This window comes from Carassius auratus, chromosome 9, assembly GCF_003368295.1.
Source record: "Carassius auratus strain Wakin chromosome 9, ASM336829v1, whole genome shotgun sequence".
Taxonomy (NCBI): Eukaryota; Metazoa; Chordata; class Actinopteri; order Cypriniformes; family Cyprinidae; genus Carassius; species Carassius auratus.
Window position 1 is genome coordinate 21,735,351 of NC_039251.1, and position 17,282 is coordinate 21,752,632.

The following is a 17,282-nucleotide window of genomic DNA, read 5'->3' on the forward strand; positions in this document are numbered from 1 at the left end:
GACTCAGGGCTATTTAAGGCATGACATTTCAGTTTGTGGGTGTGCAAAAAACTACAGGTTTTGTGCCAGCTTCACAAACTGAATAAAACCTATATTTCAAATAATCTTTTCAGATAATATAGCTTATGTATGGTGTAAAAATACTGGTTTAACTTTATAATGTTTAGGGGGGGGAAAAATCATCACGCATGCATTATTAGTGCTGGAATATTTTTATTGTGTACTGTAAACAGATCAGAGGACACACCGTGTGACCGCAATCAAATAAAAAACAAAATGAAGTGAAATAAAGCTTAGATGTCATTAATTGTGAAAGAAGGATTTCCTAGACCAGCTCTAGTCATCTGTCATACATTTGTCATAAAATAGTTTTTAATTGTAAAAAATTCATACACTAATACAAGATTAAGTATTACATAAAATGAAATAGAGATGACTACATCTGAAGACTAAACAATGTTTCAAAAGGTGAGTGACAATAAATCATCTTTCTGAATGGAACACTGACAGATAATTTCATTGACACTTATTGAGATTTGATGACATTAGAGGACATACCTATTGCAGACATCAATAAAGTGCATGCTTTGATAAATACAAACCCTGCTTACCATTAATAAAAATAATTCTATTCAGACTATTAATGCAATTGTGTAAGCTATATCAAATGATGATATTTTATTAAGCTGTGATTGCTCTTGTCGTCTTTTCTTTTTGATCTGTTCTTTTCAAGGCACTTTATCTTGGCCTACAGTTTGTATGCTTTTATAAAAAAAATACCTTTGCCAAATCTTTAATATCAACTGAATATCAAACTGATTTGAAAGTTCCTCCGTTGTGATATCTCATTATAGGCTCACTACTGTAACAAATAAGTTGTTTGTTAATAATTCACACATATTTACATCAATGATAGTTTGATAAAAATATAAAAAGTATCAGGATACTTCATATTATTCTGTTATTTATTTCACATATATTTTTGTAAAACTGTAGAATAATCAGATAAATTCTGTAGCCTGTAACCTTAATAAAATGATCACACATACAGCAGGGCATGTTTTTTTTTTCCTGTTCATTTAATACTTACTTTTTTTTACAATGATCTTTTCTAAGGTATAAGTGCTTTATTGCTTTCTGGCTCAAAATGTGTTTGATTTGAGTGTTGAATTGCAAAACAAAAATAAAAAATAAAAATGATTCTTCAATATGAAACAATATGAATCAGTGTGCAAAACTACCCTGTACTCTCTTGTAAATGTTGCAAAGTTATTTTAGTAGTCCTTCCATCTTCCATCCATCCATCCATTCATCTAAATATATCAACACCCTTTTATTCAGACTTTTTGATCCACCCTATAAAAATCTACATACACTTACGACAACAGTTTCAATGAAACCATATTAAATGCTCTGATACAGATTCTCTGCCCTACACTTTCCCATTATCCTCTGATTCATGCTGATATTTAAGCCTTTCTCATCACAAATAAGTGAAATATCCCATGTAACATACCAACACACAAAAATACTCATACACACACAATAATGCACACCCCTTGTGTCAATATCTCTCATCTTAAGGCTAGTTCACACTCCCAGCTTCTTAATCCTCCAGGACGGTCCTTTAACCCAACCTACACAGCCAGATCACCTGGTCTGACTCGGTTACTACTAGTACCACTAGTCTTGCTAAGTCGGCGCTTGTCTTTGAAGCAGCCTGGTTGGGAGGATGGTGTGGAGGGGGCACTGGGTGTCATCTCACCCGGGACTCGAACCTCAGGGCTCTCGTAGCTCATCTGCAGGAAGTCCACAGCTGGCTGAAGATCACTGTGGCTGTGATGATCTCGCTCTGTGGCCATGTTGACGGAGTTCTGCTGGTGAGCCAGGCGGTTGGTGAAGGGCTGGCAGGTTTTGTGGATGTTCTGAAGATGGTGGTGATGAAGATGCGGGGGTGATGTTGGACCTGGGCTTGATGCTAGGCACTGGTTGAAATCTGGGGGTGGGGTGCAGGTTTGGGAGGGATGTGGCTGAGTCTTCTCAGGCAGATCTATTGGAATACTTGTCTTGCTGTGTAGGACTAAAGAACCAACTTTGGTGTTTTTGCCATTGACATCATTGGCGTGTTTGTCAGCATATTTTCGAAGGCATTGCTTGCACTGTTTCCATGCAAGGTGGTACAGTTCTAGCACGCTCAGAAGCAGTGAAACAGCCGCCACCACCAGCATAAACACAATAAAGACGTTTTTCTCAGTTGGACGGGACATGTAACAATTCACACGGTTGGGACAAGGTGACATGTCACAAGGATACAGAGCATTCAGGAAGATTCCATACATCATGTACTGGATAACAATGAAGGTCACTTCCATGATCAAGCGGATCACAATACTCAGGACGTACGTCCGTAGCAGCGCACCCTTTAGGCGAAACGTTGTCTTTGTATCATCAGCCTTTTTCTTTCTGTTCCAAATATTGCTTCTCTCCATTGCCGTCCTCACCCTTCTCCTCCTGCTCCCTCTGTTTCCGCTTCTCCTCCATGCGGACGATGTGCATGGCGTGGCCCATGTAGATGAGGGACGGTGTTGATACGAAGACAATCTGCAGCACCCAATAGCGGATATGGGCAATGGGGAAAGCTCGGTCATAACAGACGTTGGTGCAACCGGGTTGTAGTGTGTCACACATGAAGTCGGACTGCTCGTCGCCCCATGATGATTCCGCCGCTGTGCCCAGCACCAGGATACGGAAGATGAACAGCACGGTCAACCACACCTTCCCCACTGATGTGGAGTGCTCCTGCACCTCTTCCAGAAAATTACCCAAGAGACTCCAGTCCCCCATCACTCCACACCAATGCTAAGAGAGAGCAAAAAAGGTAAATCAACACTGATATTGACCCATGAAATGGTGTCATGGTAGCAACATTTGAAACCTATTTAATGTGTATGGGTGATTGATGGATAAGTATTGCTGCTGAATATATGATAACAAGGAAGGCTGAGTCTCTTCAAAAATGCATTTCAAAAGAACGTAACAACAAAGTTGATAAATTTTACTTTTGTTTAAATCAGTTAGCCCACAAATAAAATTCAGATGCACATGTTTACTATTATATTATTATTATTATTATTATTATTATGCACACGGTCGACCAGTGGAGTTTTACAGTTTTTTCAAATGCTTACATACATTTTCAAAACTTTGCCTCTTTTTCTTTCAAAACTTAAAACACAAATCCAAGAATTGCACACACAAAATTAAAAAAATCTTTTTTTTTTTTTTTTTTTACAAAATAAAGCACTGCATTCAAAATAGCACAAACACATCTCAAGAAATCAACATTTGCCATAATATTAGGTCCTGTTAAAATTAGTGTTACAGAATTGTGTGTTGCGTTTTGCAAAAAGTGCTTTATGAAATTGAAAACTGAGTCAAAGGTCGATAATTAGCGTATGGTTTTGCAGATTTGTTGTGTGGTTTGGGTGATTGAGTGTTAAGTTTCAGAAATTGTGTGACATCGTACGTAAAGATTTTGTTTGTGAGGGGTGAAAAAAAAAATCTGTAATCCACGCACATACAAACTGACCAATAAGAATGGATATTCAAGTGACACAATGTTGTTTGCTACCATTTAAAATTCTAATGAGAAAGGCACCAGGATATAGCAAAATTGGTCTCTTTCCAAGAAAATCGTGCTTTTTATTATTTACAAGTAATCTTATTTTAAATCCTGACATCAAAAAAGTCTCTGTATCAAAGTGAGCAGTAACCATACAGGCCTGTACCGTCAACTTTTAGACTAATTGTATTGCGACATCAAGCCTAATGTGATTATAAGGTAGAGAGAAACTTTAGTTGGATTTAGTCAAAATGGATGAAGTCCAAATTAATGAGGAATCCTCACAAGAAACCTCATTTAAGTGAGACAAATCAACAGGGATGTACATTTCCCGCAGGGACTAAGTGAAAAATGGAGTTCAACGCTTATGTGAGTAGATGTTTGATGCAATGGGGCTCTCTATGTCTAATTGTTAAGTCTGTAGATGGCGCTGTTCTGTTAGTTTAAGTCATGTTGCTACAGTTTTTTTTTTTATTCGCTTTGGTACTATTTTCACAAGTAAGGTGTATTTTTTCAGAACTCTTAGTACAAAAATCCAAACAGATCACAATTTTAACATCGTTCGTCATTCTTTCTAAAATCTAATCTCATAATTTCATTACAGTTATACATATTTCCATCCACTCAATCATTCTTTCAAAACATAAGATTATTGTACATATATATTGAGAACATTTGATTTCATCATCAAAACACAACAATATGATCTAGGCTACTTTCAATTTAGTTATTTTAATAATCAGTTCATTCAAGAGCAAACAATGCAAGATACATCTTTCAAACCACCTTGATCAATTAATTACAGTAATACAGACAATAAATGCCATGTCAGAAAATATACTTACATTACCTAGCTTGCATAAATCTCATAAAATCCATAATTTTTGTTAAAGTATTCATACAGTGTGTTACTGTATCAAAAGGTGTTATGAAGGTATGACATGGCCATAAGGTTTTGTGCTAGAACAGATTTTACTGGCAATACAGTATGACATATAACTGAATCAATCCTGTAACTGCACTTTCCAGTTGTGTTATAGTAATGTGCAGTCTCTAGCATAGTAAGGCCTCTGTGTAAAGTATCACATAGCATTATGTAATGTAAAATGCTGTATTTGATGCCATCTGTCTCCCTTCTTCTGATACATCTCTGATCTTTCTAGCTCCTCTCTCTTGTTTCCCGCTGTATGTTCACAAATGGCAAAACACATAGTTTTACAAATGAGGACATCCTCAAAGTTGTGTGTGTGTGTGCGTGTGTGTCCATGTGTCATAGTTTGTCCCCAAAATATAGGTAAGTACTAGGTACACACACACACACACACACAGGTATTCCTATAATTATTGTGACATTCCATAGGATTAATGTGTTTTAGAGCATGCTGTACAAACTGTAAATTCTATGCCCCTACACTAACCCTACTCCTAAACCTACCCTTACAAAAAATTGTATTTCTCATAGACATTTTGTCCCATAACAAAGGGTTTACATGAACAACACACACACATGTACAAAATAGTGGTTATCATCTATGATAAATCACTTATAGTGCAAAAAACAAACAAACAAAAATTCCTTACATTTGATTGTCAACAAATGATTCACTGACTGACCATTAAGATGAGTTAGATTAAACAATAGACAAGTGTATGAAACTGAATGAGAAATGATATTGCTATCTATTAGTTTATTATTAAAAACCCATCAAACTTCTTTTTGTGAAAAATGTGCTCGCTGCCAAATCTAGAAAGACTGTTCTTGTGATCCACTTAAACATTTTCAGAGGTTTCACATGCTGTGCGTCATGTATTGTATATTTACAGTATAGAGCCTGAGAGGAGACCACCGTTCTAATTTTAGTCTGGCCTGCCCCATTTTTGGGGGTAGGATGGGAACAGTGGTCTTGGCAGGGTAGGTCAGGGCAAGGTGATGCCAAGGGCCCGGAGAACTGCCACTCTGAATGACCCTGTCCAGGCCTAGATAGAGTGATCATTTTACCACAATACAGATGTCTGTCAGCTATATCATGTGTGCCAGCCTTTGTGCTCCTGTTTTTGTTTCTGTATGAGTGATGATGCTGCATGGACTAACTGAACCTCTCAACACAGAGACAAATCAAACAACATGTCAATGTTCCAAGTTCAGACAACTGTGGCAGATCTATCTATCTATCTATCTATCTATCTATCTATCTATCTATCTATCTATCTATCTATCTATCTATCTATCTATCTATCTATCTATCTATCTATCTATCTATCTATCTATCTATCTTGAAATCAAATTTTCTTAAGCTTTTTTTCACCATTATTTTTTAGATATTTTGGGAGAACAAAAATAAAAACTTTCCTAAATAGATGCTTTTTATAGTACTGTATATTCTATATTACTTAAAGTAAATAAACTCCTTCAAAAGTTTCCTCTCTGTTTCTGTAAAGCTGTCAAACATGAGCTCAGGTGTATTAATCATAGACACTATCATTAACACTGTCCAGTGTTGCTCTGCTTCCCAAAATATCATCAGTGAGCACTGTCCCATTTCCATAAATGCCAGTCCAGCCACGTCAATCTCCCTTTAAATAGTTCACTAATTCCGCAAAGCATCTTGTTTATCTCTTAATTGATTAGTTAATTCTAAAAGAAATTGATACAGTTGATCTAAATGCTTAAAAGGTGTGAGAACAATGAGAAAGTGTGTTGTGTCTTTTGCTCTGACACACATATTGATCTTCTTTTCTTTGGGTCTGCATGTGCCTGTTTTAGTTGTTTTCTTTAGCACCAGTTAAGGTTACCTCGGAAAGGGCTTTCGATTTAATGCTATTTACAGGATGTTGTCACTCAAATACCCATTAAACCTCAAATGTTTAATGAAGCACAACTGCGGCCACACTAGAGAGTTCACTTTTAAAGTGTATGTGTGTGTATGTGTCTGTGCCTGTCTCTGCTCTCACACCCATCCTGTACCAAACCCTGTTTTGCTAGTACTGTCCAAATAAGGTCAGACAGTTTTGAGCAGAGGCCCTCCTACTTTTTGAGCAGATTTAAAATAGTCAGATTGTCTGATTAGTATTTAGTGAGAAAATTAAAGAAGTGGGCACTAAGGAAATAACTGGAGTTTATAGTATAAAGCAGCCTATTTTGTTGCACTCACTTTAATGTATATGCTGATTTTATTATTACTTTTTATCATCTTGAATTTTTTCTTTTATCTTTTGGGAAATATATAGCTGAAAATGTATATTCCTTAGTATTTTTTGTTAAATTGTCCCAAATGTACTTGAGACATTAATTTTAACCTGATAATTTCCTGTGCATGGCAGGGTCCTGTTCTTTAAAATAGCTACTCAAGAATAGGGCAGTGAACAGCTGACTGAACAATGAAATCTTACTATGTGTCAAATCTAATTATGAAAATTTATCAAACGCAAAGAGGAAATTGCTGTCTTAAAGGGGTTGGTTCACCCAAATTTTTTTTGATGAAATCCAAAAGCTTTCTGATCCTCCATAGACAGCAAGGAATACCACGTTCAAGGCAAAGAAAGGTAGTAAGGATATCGTTAAAATAGTCCATGTGACAGTGGTTCAACCCTAATTTTACGAAGATATGAGAATACTTTTTGTGTGCAAAGAAAATAAAAATAACGACTTTATTCAACTATTTATTTTCTTCTGTGTCAGAATTCAACACAAGTTCACATCAGAATTACACCACATGCGTGTGCATTCCTCTGCTTGCAAACAAGAAACAGTGCATTTGATTTCTACGTCAGCAGCACCACATGCATGCATTGTGTTACTCTTGTGAATGTGCAATGGAAATGGACATGGAAGAAAATAAATTGTTGAATAAATAAATTGTTGAATATGAATGTTGATTTCTTTGCACACAAATTGTTTTTCGTAGCTTCTTAAAATTTTGGTTAATTTTACTAATTTAACTAATGCCACATGGACTATTTATTCTTTTTGGGCCTTGTATGTGGTAGTTGCGTTGCTGGATGGTCAGAAAGCTCTCAGATTTCACTGAAAATATCTTAATTTGTGTTCTGAAGATGAAGGTGCCATAAAATGCATTGATTCAATATTTTAAATTGTTCCCTAATGTCCCCAGAATGTGTATGTGAGGTCTTATCTTCAAATACCCCACAGATCATTTTTTATAGCTTGTTGAAATTGTCACTTTTAGGGTATGAGCCAAAATGCGCTGTTTTTGTGTTTGTCCCTTTTAAATGAAAACAAGCTGGTGCTCCCGCCTCACTTTTCAGATGAGTGCGAAGCTTCAAGAGCTCATGCTCGTGGGCATACTGCTGATACAAGTAACTGGTGGTGACCATGTTACTAACCTCACATTGCTTCTAAATGTGATTTTTAACTACCACATTCCTATTCACGATCATTCTGGTAGCAGGTGTAGGCTGAATTATGAAAACAGGCAGAGAAAATGGTAGCTTTAGCAACATTAGCCTTACAGAGAGCCAAGAAGCTCTTTTGGAAAACAAAATATGATGTGTGATGCTTACTTTGTCTGTCCCTCTTTCAGAAGCAATCTTTGTAAAACTTTGTTAGGACTTTTCAGTTTTTTTTTTTTATTTCCTTCAAAAATGAAATTTCACCACCATGTCCTCAACAGTCTATGGAGACTGCTATGTCGGTGTGTGCATCCCAACACAAGACACTTGTAATGGCTCTTTGGCACTGAAATTGTACCTCCAACAGCTACAGCAAGAGAACAGTAATGGTTGACTGCTGCTTTTCACTCAGGGCTGTGTATATGCTAATAGGGCAGAGAGCGTCACAAATGGGCGGGACTTTCCAGAGTATGATGTCATCGTAGTGAGAAATTTGGAATTGCTCGACTGTTTATGATTTACTGGGATTATAAAACAGTGAATGGGTGGATTTTTACTATTAGGCTGGTTGTTTACTATTAGGCTGGTTGTTTTCACACAATGTGGCCACACAACTGTGTTCAAACACCTTATAAAAGTGATTTTTGCATTCTATGGCACCTTAAAGAATTTGCAACAATATGAGGGTGAGTACTTAATGACATCATTTAAATTTTTGGGTGAACTATCCCTTTGACTTTGTGTGCAGCAAAGCACAGGCTTTATGAATAACACTTTCTTCTAGCATTTATAGTGCTTGTTTGTCTTACTTTCTTTTCTTTTATACTAGAATATGCAAATTTGCCAATTGTGCACTCTGGTTCCTAAGAAATTCAGCGTTTCTTGTTCAGTTATGATGTTGCTAATGCATGCCATCTCAAAGGTGTTTTTTATGTGGCAGTGGCACAGTCTTTCCCCAGGGGCTGGATTCAGGAAACATTCTTAATAAGAAATTTCTTATCAACTGCCATTTTCTTCTTATTTGTTAACTTAAGAAAAAAATTAAGAATATTATGTATTCCCAAAAATTCTTCTCAAGAATATTCTTATATTTTTTCTTAAGATGTTCTTAAGAATATATTTGATATTCTTACGAACTTCATAGATTTTATTTTAAGATAAAATTTTCATAATTTCATCAGCTACGGGAACTCTGTAAAGTCGGGTGCATGTGTTATGTTGGCAAAGGCTGTTCAGAATGGCATCGGTGGGAACGGAATCTTAATCATTAAAAAAAAAAACACACACAGAATGAGGACGGATATATCCATCTGAGTCACACTGACTGGGCGATCTCTGTCGCCAGAGTGCTCTCTCTTTTTCATTCTGTCTCTCCATTTTCCTTTTTTTTCCATCTTCCTTTTCTTCTTCTCTTAGGAAGCAATTTCAAACAATATGATTTCCTCCAGACTTGCTACTTTAAGGGAAACAAGTCTCTTAGGGTCTACAAGTGCAAGGGTGTTTTCATTCCCAAACAGAGCAAAAGAATGACACGAGATAAGAGTTCATTTGTGCGGATTATTTTGCATCTGGTTAACGCACAAAATCATAAAACCAAAAAACTCTTATCTTGAGGTATTATTAGAGGTGAAAGATCGCTGTATTTCTTGAAGATAGCAAACAATGGGACTTCAGAGCGCATACACGGGTTGGTGAGATGAATGACAAACAGGAAGAACTTTCACCTACTCTCATATGATTTTCTGTTTGTGAAAGGAAAGAGGTGACATTGGTCATTGACCTTAAAGGACCTTTAATGTATCTACTCACACACTATTGTAAGCAGGTTAAATACAGAGACATTTACCCCTCAATACACAAAACCAATGTATCTGTAATTTGATATTAATATGTATTTATTAATTTATTATTAATATTTAATATTTTTGCTCCTGCTAATTAATATATTAATAATGTCATAATTTATGCAAATAAGATAGATAGATAGATAGATAGATAGATAGATAGATAGATAGATAGATAGATAGATAGATAGATAGATAGATAGATAGATAGATAGATAGATAGATTTTCTGAACTCTTCTTAAGCTTCTTTTAAATTGTTTGTTAGGAATCATCAGAGCTTCCCTTAGCCCTCAAGGATTCTTTGTCTATTCTTTATGACTGTAAGCCACTGTCAAACATTCAATAACAAAAATAAACTTAGAATAACATGCAGCCTCGCACTCCCATTTGCATCAGTTTAACAAGCTGGGAACATTGCCACAACGCCTTTGAAACATTCTAGTAGCACTTCACAAAGGTGCCAGGCACTATTGGCAAGTGATGGCATACTGCTTTTTCTCAAAGTGATCGTGTTGCTGCGGGCACACTGATACTCACACCATAAGAGGCTCTGCAATGCCCACGCATGCGGCTGCCCCCATAACTCTGAATAAATATTTATTTAAGCCCTTTCCCCTCAACCTGATGTCAGGGACTAACAGAATTAGCATGACACCACAGACTGTAGTCATATCTTTGTCCCAATATACCAGAGATGTAAACTAGGCAAGACACAAAGGCAAACACTTTGGACAATATAGTTCTAAGTTTATCCTCTGCAGAATCTGCATGATGTTTACCTTTTTTTTTTTTTTTTAAACAAGAGGCATCATAAAAATTGCATATATGAATAAATGATGAAGCTATTGCCAGATATAAGCAGTTTAAAAGTTTGGGGTCAACAACATTTTTTGTTGTTGCTTTTGAAAAAATAATACTTTTATTCAGCAAGGACACATGATATTGCTCTAAAAGGTAAAAAATGTATAAGGTTAAAAAAAATTCTGTTTCAAATAAATGCTGTTCTTTTAAACTATTCATCAAAGAAGCCTGAAAAAGCAGAACAACTGTTTTCAACATTAATAATAAGAAGAAATATTTCTTGGGCTCAGACTCTATTAGAAATAATGATTTCTGAAGGATCACGTGACACTGAAGGCTAAAGTAATGGCTGTTGAAAACTCAGCTTTCCATCACAGGAATAAATGAAATTTTAAAACATATTAAAACAGAAAAACAGCTACTTCATTGTAACAATATTTCAAGATATTATTGTATTTACTGTCTTTTTGATTGATTAAATTAAAAAACAGATTGAATTTTTTTTGTTAAAAACGTTACAACCAGTCATAACCTAGCTCTGCGATTACCTAATTAAATATCCATGTACACTGTGAAGTCACAATTACTGGACAAAGAAAGCTGTCATCATTTCCAGTTGAAGTCTAAATGTGTATATGCACTTGTGTTACTGGACTTGAACGTGCATACTAATGCTAAATGCATGCTTTAAACAACAAAGGACAGAACAACTGTTTAAGCCAGGCATTCCAGGACTGACACAGACCACTTTAATGGATGGAGAGGTCAAGGATGAGATGCTGAGGTTAGCCATATGAAGTGAGAATACCCCTCGCTTACTCAGCCCATTGCAGAACCCCATTATAAAAAGACACCCCCACATATCAACACCTGCCATCCAGTGAGATCCCTCATATGGGTCATGAAGGCAATCCTTTCTCTGCTTGTCAGGCTGCTAACAGGGTGATGTGTTTCCTTACATGGTGGTTCTGTTTCTCTCTTCACAGTCAAAGCAACTGTACTGACTGGTCTTATTAATCAAGACAGACACCACTTCACATCACATACAGGGCTTTTGTACTTTGTTATTGGGAAATGAAAGATATAGGATATATTTAACATACAGTGACGACTCTTAAAATGTATTTGGACACTCAAGCCACTTTGTATAAAGGTATGAATGCCACTGCATAAAGAAACAAAAACAATAAGACCAACAGAATTTTCAACTTTTAAGCAAAATATTTCACAAAATAAAAAAAGGTTGGATTTTTAACAAAAATGAGGGGATTAGGTCGGAAATTGTTTTTTTCTAAATTCTAGCATCATTTGTTTGTAGTTGCAACTTGGTTTGATATTTAATTTAATATTAATACATTTGTAATTCTAGGTTAAGTTGAGAATTATCTATTTATATAAGTTAAACTAATACACCAATCACAGCACAGGTGATCTAATTCGCTTTTCTACTTATTAAAATAGTCTTTGGCCAAAGTACCAAAGAAATATAATCCAACGTGATGTCATAATGTGAAATGAGATTTGATTCAGAATTCTTATTTGTGACATTGTAAAATGAATAAAAAAAAAGAAATGACATAGAAAAATCTCTAAATAAAAAAGGAAACATTAAAATGTAAAAAAAAAAAAATCCATTAATAAATTTTTAAATATTCTAAATATAATTACAAAATATTTAAATATTATATAAATAACAAAAATCAAATCAACTAATACAACAATACATTGTACAATGTCTAAAAATTATTTAATAAATAATTTAATATTTAAATATTATTTTAAATATCAATATTTTAACATTAAATAATAAAAGTACCAAAGGATCTCTGTTTGTTTTTTTTGTTTTACAAAATTCTGCATTAAACCTCAAAATAATGGAAATAAAGAAAATAATGGAAAAAAAAAGAAATGATTAAAGTGATGCATAAAAGTGAATTACCTGTCTGACTTCTGAGACTGTCTTTGGTTGAGTCTTCTGTGGTCTTGTCCTCTTCAGATGAATGAGTGGGCTGTTATTCTGTGGCCCGGCGCTCCTGTGGATGCAGCTCTGTCTGTATGACAGTGGGGATATACTGAGCAATGGAAAAAAATGGCAATGTAGCTCTATAGAAAACACTTGAGCAATTTCTGGAGTTCATATACAGCACAGGCACCTTTGTGCCCGTCTCACTGTGGGAATAAAGCACAAGCGTGGGACACTCTGAGAAATACTGGGCCATCTCAGGGAGTGTTTCAAATCCCCTCCACTCTTCCTTTCCCTCCTCCCCCTCTCTTCCTCCATCCCGCCCTCTCTCTCTCTCTCTAGTTGACCCCCCCACCCCACCCATCCCAATCTAAACCACCCCACCTGCTCCCCCATGAGAATGCACTTGGTGGCACTCTGTTCTGGTGAGAAGAATACCACAGGGTAAAGAGAGGAAGTCAGATTGTAATAGAACACAATGGCTGTTCTTCTCAGGCTGTGTGTTGGTGATGGGATGTGATGCCTTGTGCTCGTGTCACTTTATGTGTTTGTTGAAGTTTGAAGTTTTACCCCCTGTCCTGACCCTTTCATGCAACAACCACACAAAGATATCGCACCACACATGCACTTCCACATGTAAACTATGACTTCCATTTTAACAAGTAGTTCTCTCCCTCTTTCTCTATATTTATAATTGCATGAGGTTGTGTTAGGGATGCACCGAAATGAAAATTCTTGGCCGAAACCGAAAACCGAAAAAGAGAAAACCAAGGCCGAAAACCGAAACCGAAACACCGAAAGAAATTATGCCAATTATTAGTACTATTGCATTTATTGCTATGACCGTGTACTAACTTTACTAAAATTAAGACATTGCAATTGCATAAATTAATATTAAAGTTTCAAAGATAATTACAATTACATAATTTATTTTAAAAAAACATAAAAATACATAATTACAAATGATGCAAATATTTATTAAGCACATTGCAACAATGCACAGTATAAAATAAAATTCAAACTAAACATTTATCCCACTCATGTGTATATTTAATAATAATGTACAGGCCTACTGGCCTGCAGAAAGGTTTTAAAATGAACAGTTCTCTCATAAAAACAAAGTGCATTTAGGTGAAGTGCATTTGAAATTTTTCTCTGTAGCACTAGAAAGTGCATTACTTCTCCAGTTGGCAAGACTGTTATCACTTCTGGGGATGGGGACTTCAGACAGATAACCATCTAGCTGTTAAGCAGTTGAGCTCCTGCACTTGGCGCTTCTCCGTCTCCACGCGGGTTCTCCGCATCCAGCGCGGCCTGGATCATTTCTCGTGCGCGCTGCCTTATTTCCGCATCCAAGTAATGATCTTTATAACGCGGATCAAGCACATTCGCGATGAAGTGCAGAGGATCCGAAAAGATCTCGGTGAGAAGTGTGCTAACAGACTCTATAGGACTGTACTTTTCTTTGTTTTTACTTCGTGGTCCGTCTTAATCTCTTTGTTAGGAGACGCTTTAGTGCTGCGAATAAAGGAATAAGAAGAGAGAGAATGTTCTCACTGGTGTTAAGTGAATGTCGCGGGGAGCTCGTGGTCTTTGCTATGCAGGTGCACGTGCAGGTCGCGGTTTCTGTTTGCGTCATCACAACATTTCGGCGTGTTGTTTCGGTGATAAAAGTCTATCGGCCGAAAACCGAAAAGGCCATTTTCGGCCGAAAATTTTCGGTGGCCGAAATTTCGGTGCATCCCTAGTTGTAATAGCTCAGTGCAGTTTTTATTTACAATGCAAAAGCACACTAGTTAAATCAAATCAAAATTATTATTTCATATATAAGGGACATTTCAACTGAATCAGTTATCACAGTGTGATATTTTACAACATTTTAAATTTCATATTAAAAGGGGGAAAAGGGTCTTGAGTGTGGGTAAATAACAACAGGTTTTTTTTAAGAATGTTTGAATGCTTTATTCTTTTTTTTTAAACTAAAATCAACTGAAACAGATTATCATTTAATTTTTTGGTTGTTGTACATATTGCAGTAATTGGGGCATTAAATGTTCAGCGCATGGCACTAAAAGGTTAATACTCTTATTGTGTTTGCAAAACAACATACTATTTCCACCTACACTAAGCCCTCCGACAAATCAACCAAAAGTGTATTTTATCATGACACGTGTTTCACAGGACTTATTCACAAGCACTCCACTGCACAGGTGAGCTACTGAGCAAGTTTACTACATCAGAAAAGTTATGCATACGGAGATGGATATGTGATGTAAATGTCAAAACATACTGATTTTTAAAACATACAAAAAGTGTTTTGAGGTCATATTATTGTGCAAGGAGCCTCACAAAGTAAATTGTGTGTGAACTTTTTGGAGTTGTAGATGTTTTTGGAGGTGTAAAATGTAGGTAGATGCATAGGTTGGCAAATTATGACAACTAAAGCTGAAATTATTGGCACCTATAACTCACAAAATGGGCATTGAGTTATATAGCAACACTCTGGCAATTACCACGACATCATAACATCCTGCTTGTGAGTTTAACACTCACATTATCTACAGAAAATGTACAAGTGTAGTAGTTTTTCTTCATGAGCTGAACAATACGATGCATTACAATTCAAAGTAACAACAATGATTGTATCAGTACACTACATATAGGATAATAAAATCTTGTACCTGATTACATGATCCCTTTTTCTTCTTCATTCAGGTCTCCTTTTCTCTCCCCATCACTTAGTCTTGTTAGGCTACTGTATCCAAGGGAGAATTAAATTTAACCAACTTTACGGAGACTAATTTAAACAGAAGCCTGAGCTATAACCCCTCTCTCTCTTCACTTCTCTTTCATTGCTTCTGCTGCTCATCGGCTGAGAGCCAGAAGATGTATGTCAGCTTTATATAATGGCAATCTTTTAGGTTTCATTCCTCCTTGCTTAAGGGGCTGTGTGTGTTTATGTTTGTGTGCACGTGTCTGTCTGTGTGTGTGTGTGTGTGTGTGTGTGTGTGTGGTATTTGAGTACTTCTCACAGCTGGGTGCATGTGTGTTTGTGTCTCTGTGTGTGTGTGTGTGTGTGTGTGTGTGTGTGTGTGTACAGCATAATGTGCACAATGATGGTAATTTGGTGTAAGGCACACCAAAGATTACAAAGGGCTGATGATGTTTTTGTAATTAACAGATCACTCACTTATTAAGAGCCATAGAGAAATAGAAAGCAAGGAAAAACAAGCAAATGGAAAGCTTTCTTGAGAAACCCCAAAAGTGACGAGGGACAGTTAACAAAGGACATAAATATAAGGGGTGTACAGAAATTGTGTCAATATATTTAAGAGACTGAAACATAAAACAGATGCATTAGATGCACATATTGTGTTCTTCATAAAAAGAACAAATCAGCACAATTGTGAAATATAACAAATCTATACCTGTTACACATGCACACATAATGCCCTCATGACTTTTGTCTCAGTCACCCTGTTTGTAGAAAAAATGATTGGTGGATGTTGGCGAGTGGAACAAAACAATATCTACGTCATATGCTCGTGTGACCCATTTTAATGATGCTCACAGAAATTCTCCAGACATCGGTTCGACATGCAACAGTTATCATCAGTCTGGTGATGGCACTGAGGATTAGGTTAGTGACGCACCATAAGAATAGGTTACAAATAGAGTGTAACATCTTCATTAGGTCTCCAATTCATGACTGCTCTTAATTCTGACCCTCGATATTGTGAATTTTGTATTTAGTTTATACTATAACGAATAATCATGTATTTCAGACAATGTCAGCATCCATTTAACAGAATAAACCACATTAGTCATCAATTAAAATAACTTGGAATTTCCTCCAACATTATTCCAGTCTTCAGTGTCACGTGATCATCTAAATATCATTCTAATTTGCCGATTGCATGCCCAAGAAAGAGTTCTCATTATTTTCAAAGCTGAAAAACAGTTAATAGTAGAAACTGTAATGCATTTCTTTCTGTTTTTATGAATGGAAAATTAAAAAGAACAACAATTATTTGAAATAGAAATAGTTATTTTACCATATTTTTCACTAATGTCCTCACAGTTTAGAATTAAGTTTTGGATTACTTTTTTATACTGAAATAACCTTGGTGGAATATGGCTCCCTTTCAGTCTTAAATGAACATTAAACATGCACAGACAAAATCATGAAGAAAAGAGAGTGCCACGGATGCCTTCTATGCCCTGTTTAAATCCCAGAGCCTCCTGCCATCTCTTGACATTTATCTTTTTGCCTTAACTAGAAAAAATAATCCTGGTTTCAGTATGTGTGTGTGAAGAGAGAGAAACAGCCAGAATCAACAACTAAGCAACTTACATATGCATATTATATGTCTCATAACTGAAAAAAATGTACAACTGCTGCAAAATTGCATATACGCATTTACACATTTGCTTATCAAAACAATCATGGATCACATAATTAGAAAACAATTTCCAAAGTGTATCTCAGATCTTCTATACCTATTCTGAAACACACACAAAAATTCTGTACCCTTTACTGTAAATATGCTACATATATGATATACTGAAACATAGCTAAGGCAAAGCAAGCAGAGATGTGCAAAAAGCACTTTTAAAAGCACATTCCACCCCAACAAAAACACTGCAATCAACACTTTCAGAGCCGGCCCAGGAAAGAAGGAGACTGACAGACGTTATTCT

At 36.0% G+C, this 17,282-nt stretch overlaps 1 pseudogene; it reads right to left on the bottom strand.

Moving 5' to 3' along the window:
- Positions 1 to 208: 208 nt before the first annotated feature.
- On the bottom strand, positions 209 to 12,873 carry LOC113108726 (gap junction alpha-5 protein-like; annotated as a pseudogene).
- Positions 12,874 to 17,282: the final 4,409 nt, after the last annotated feature.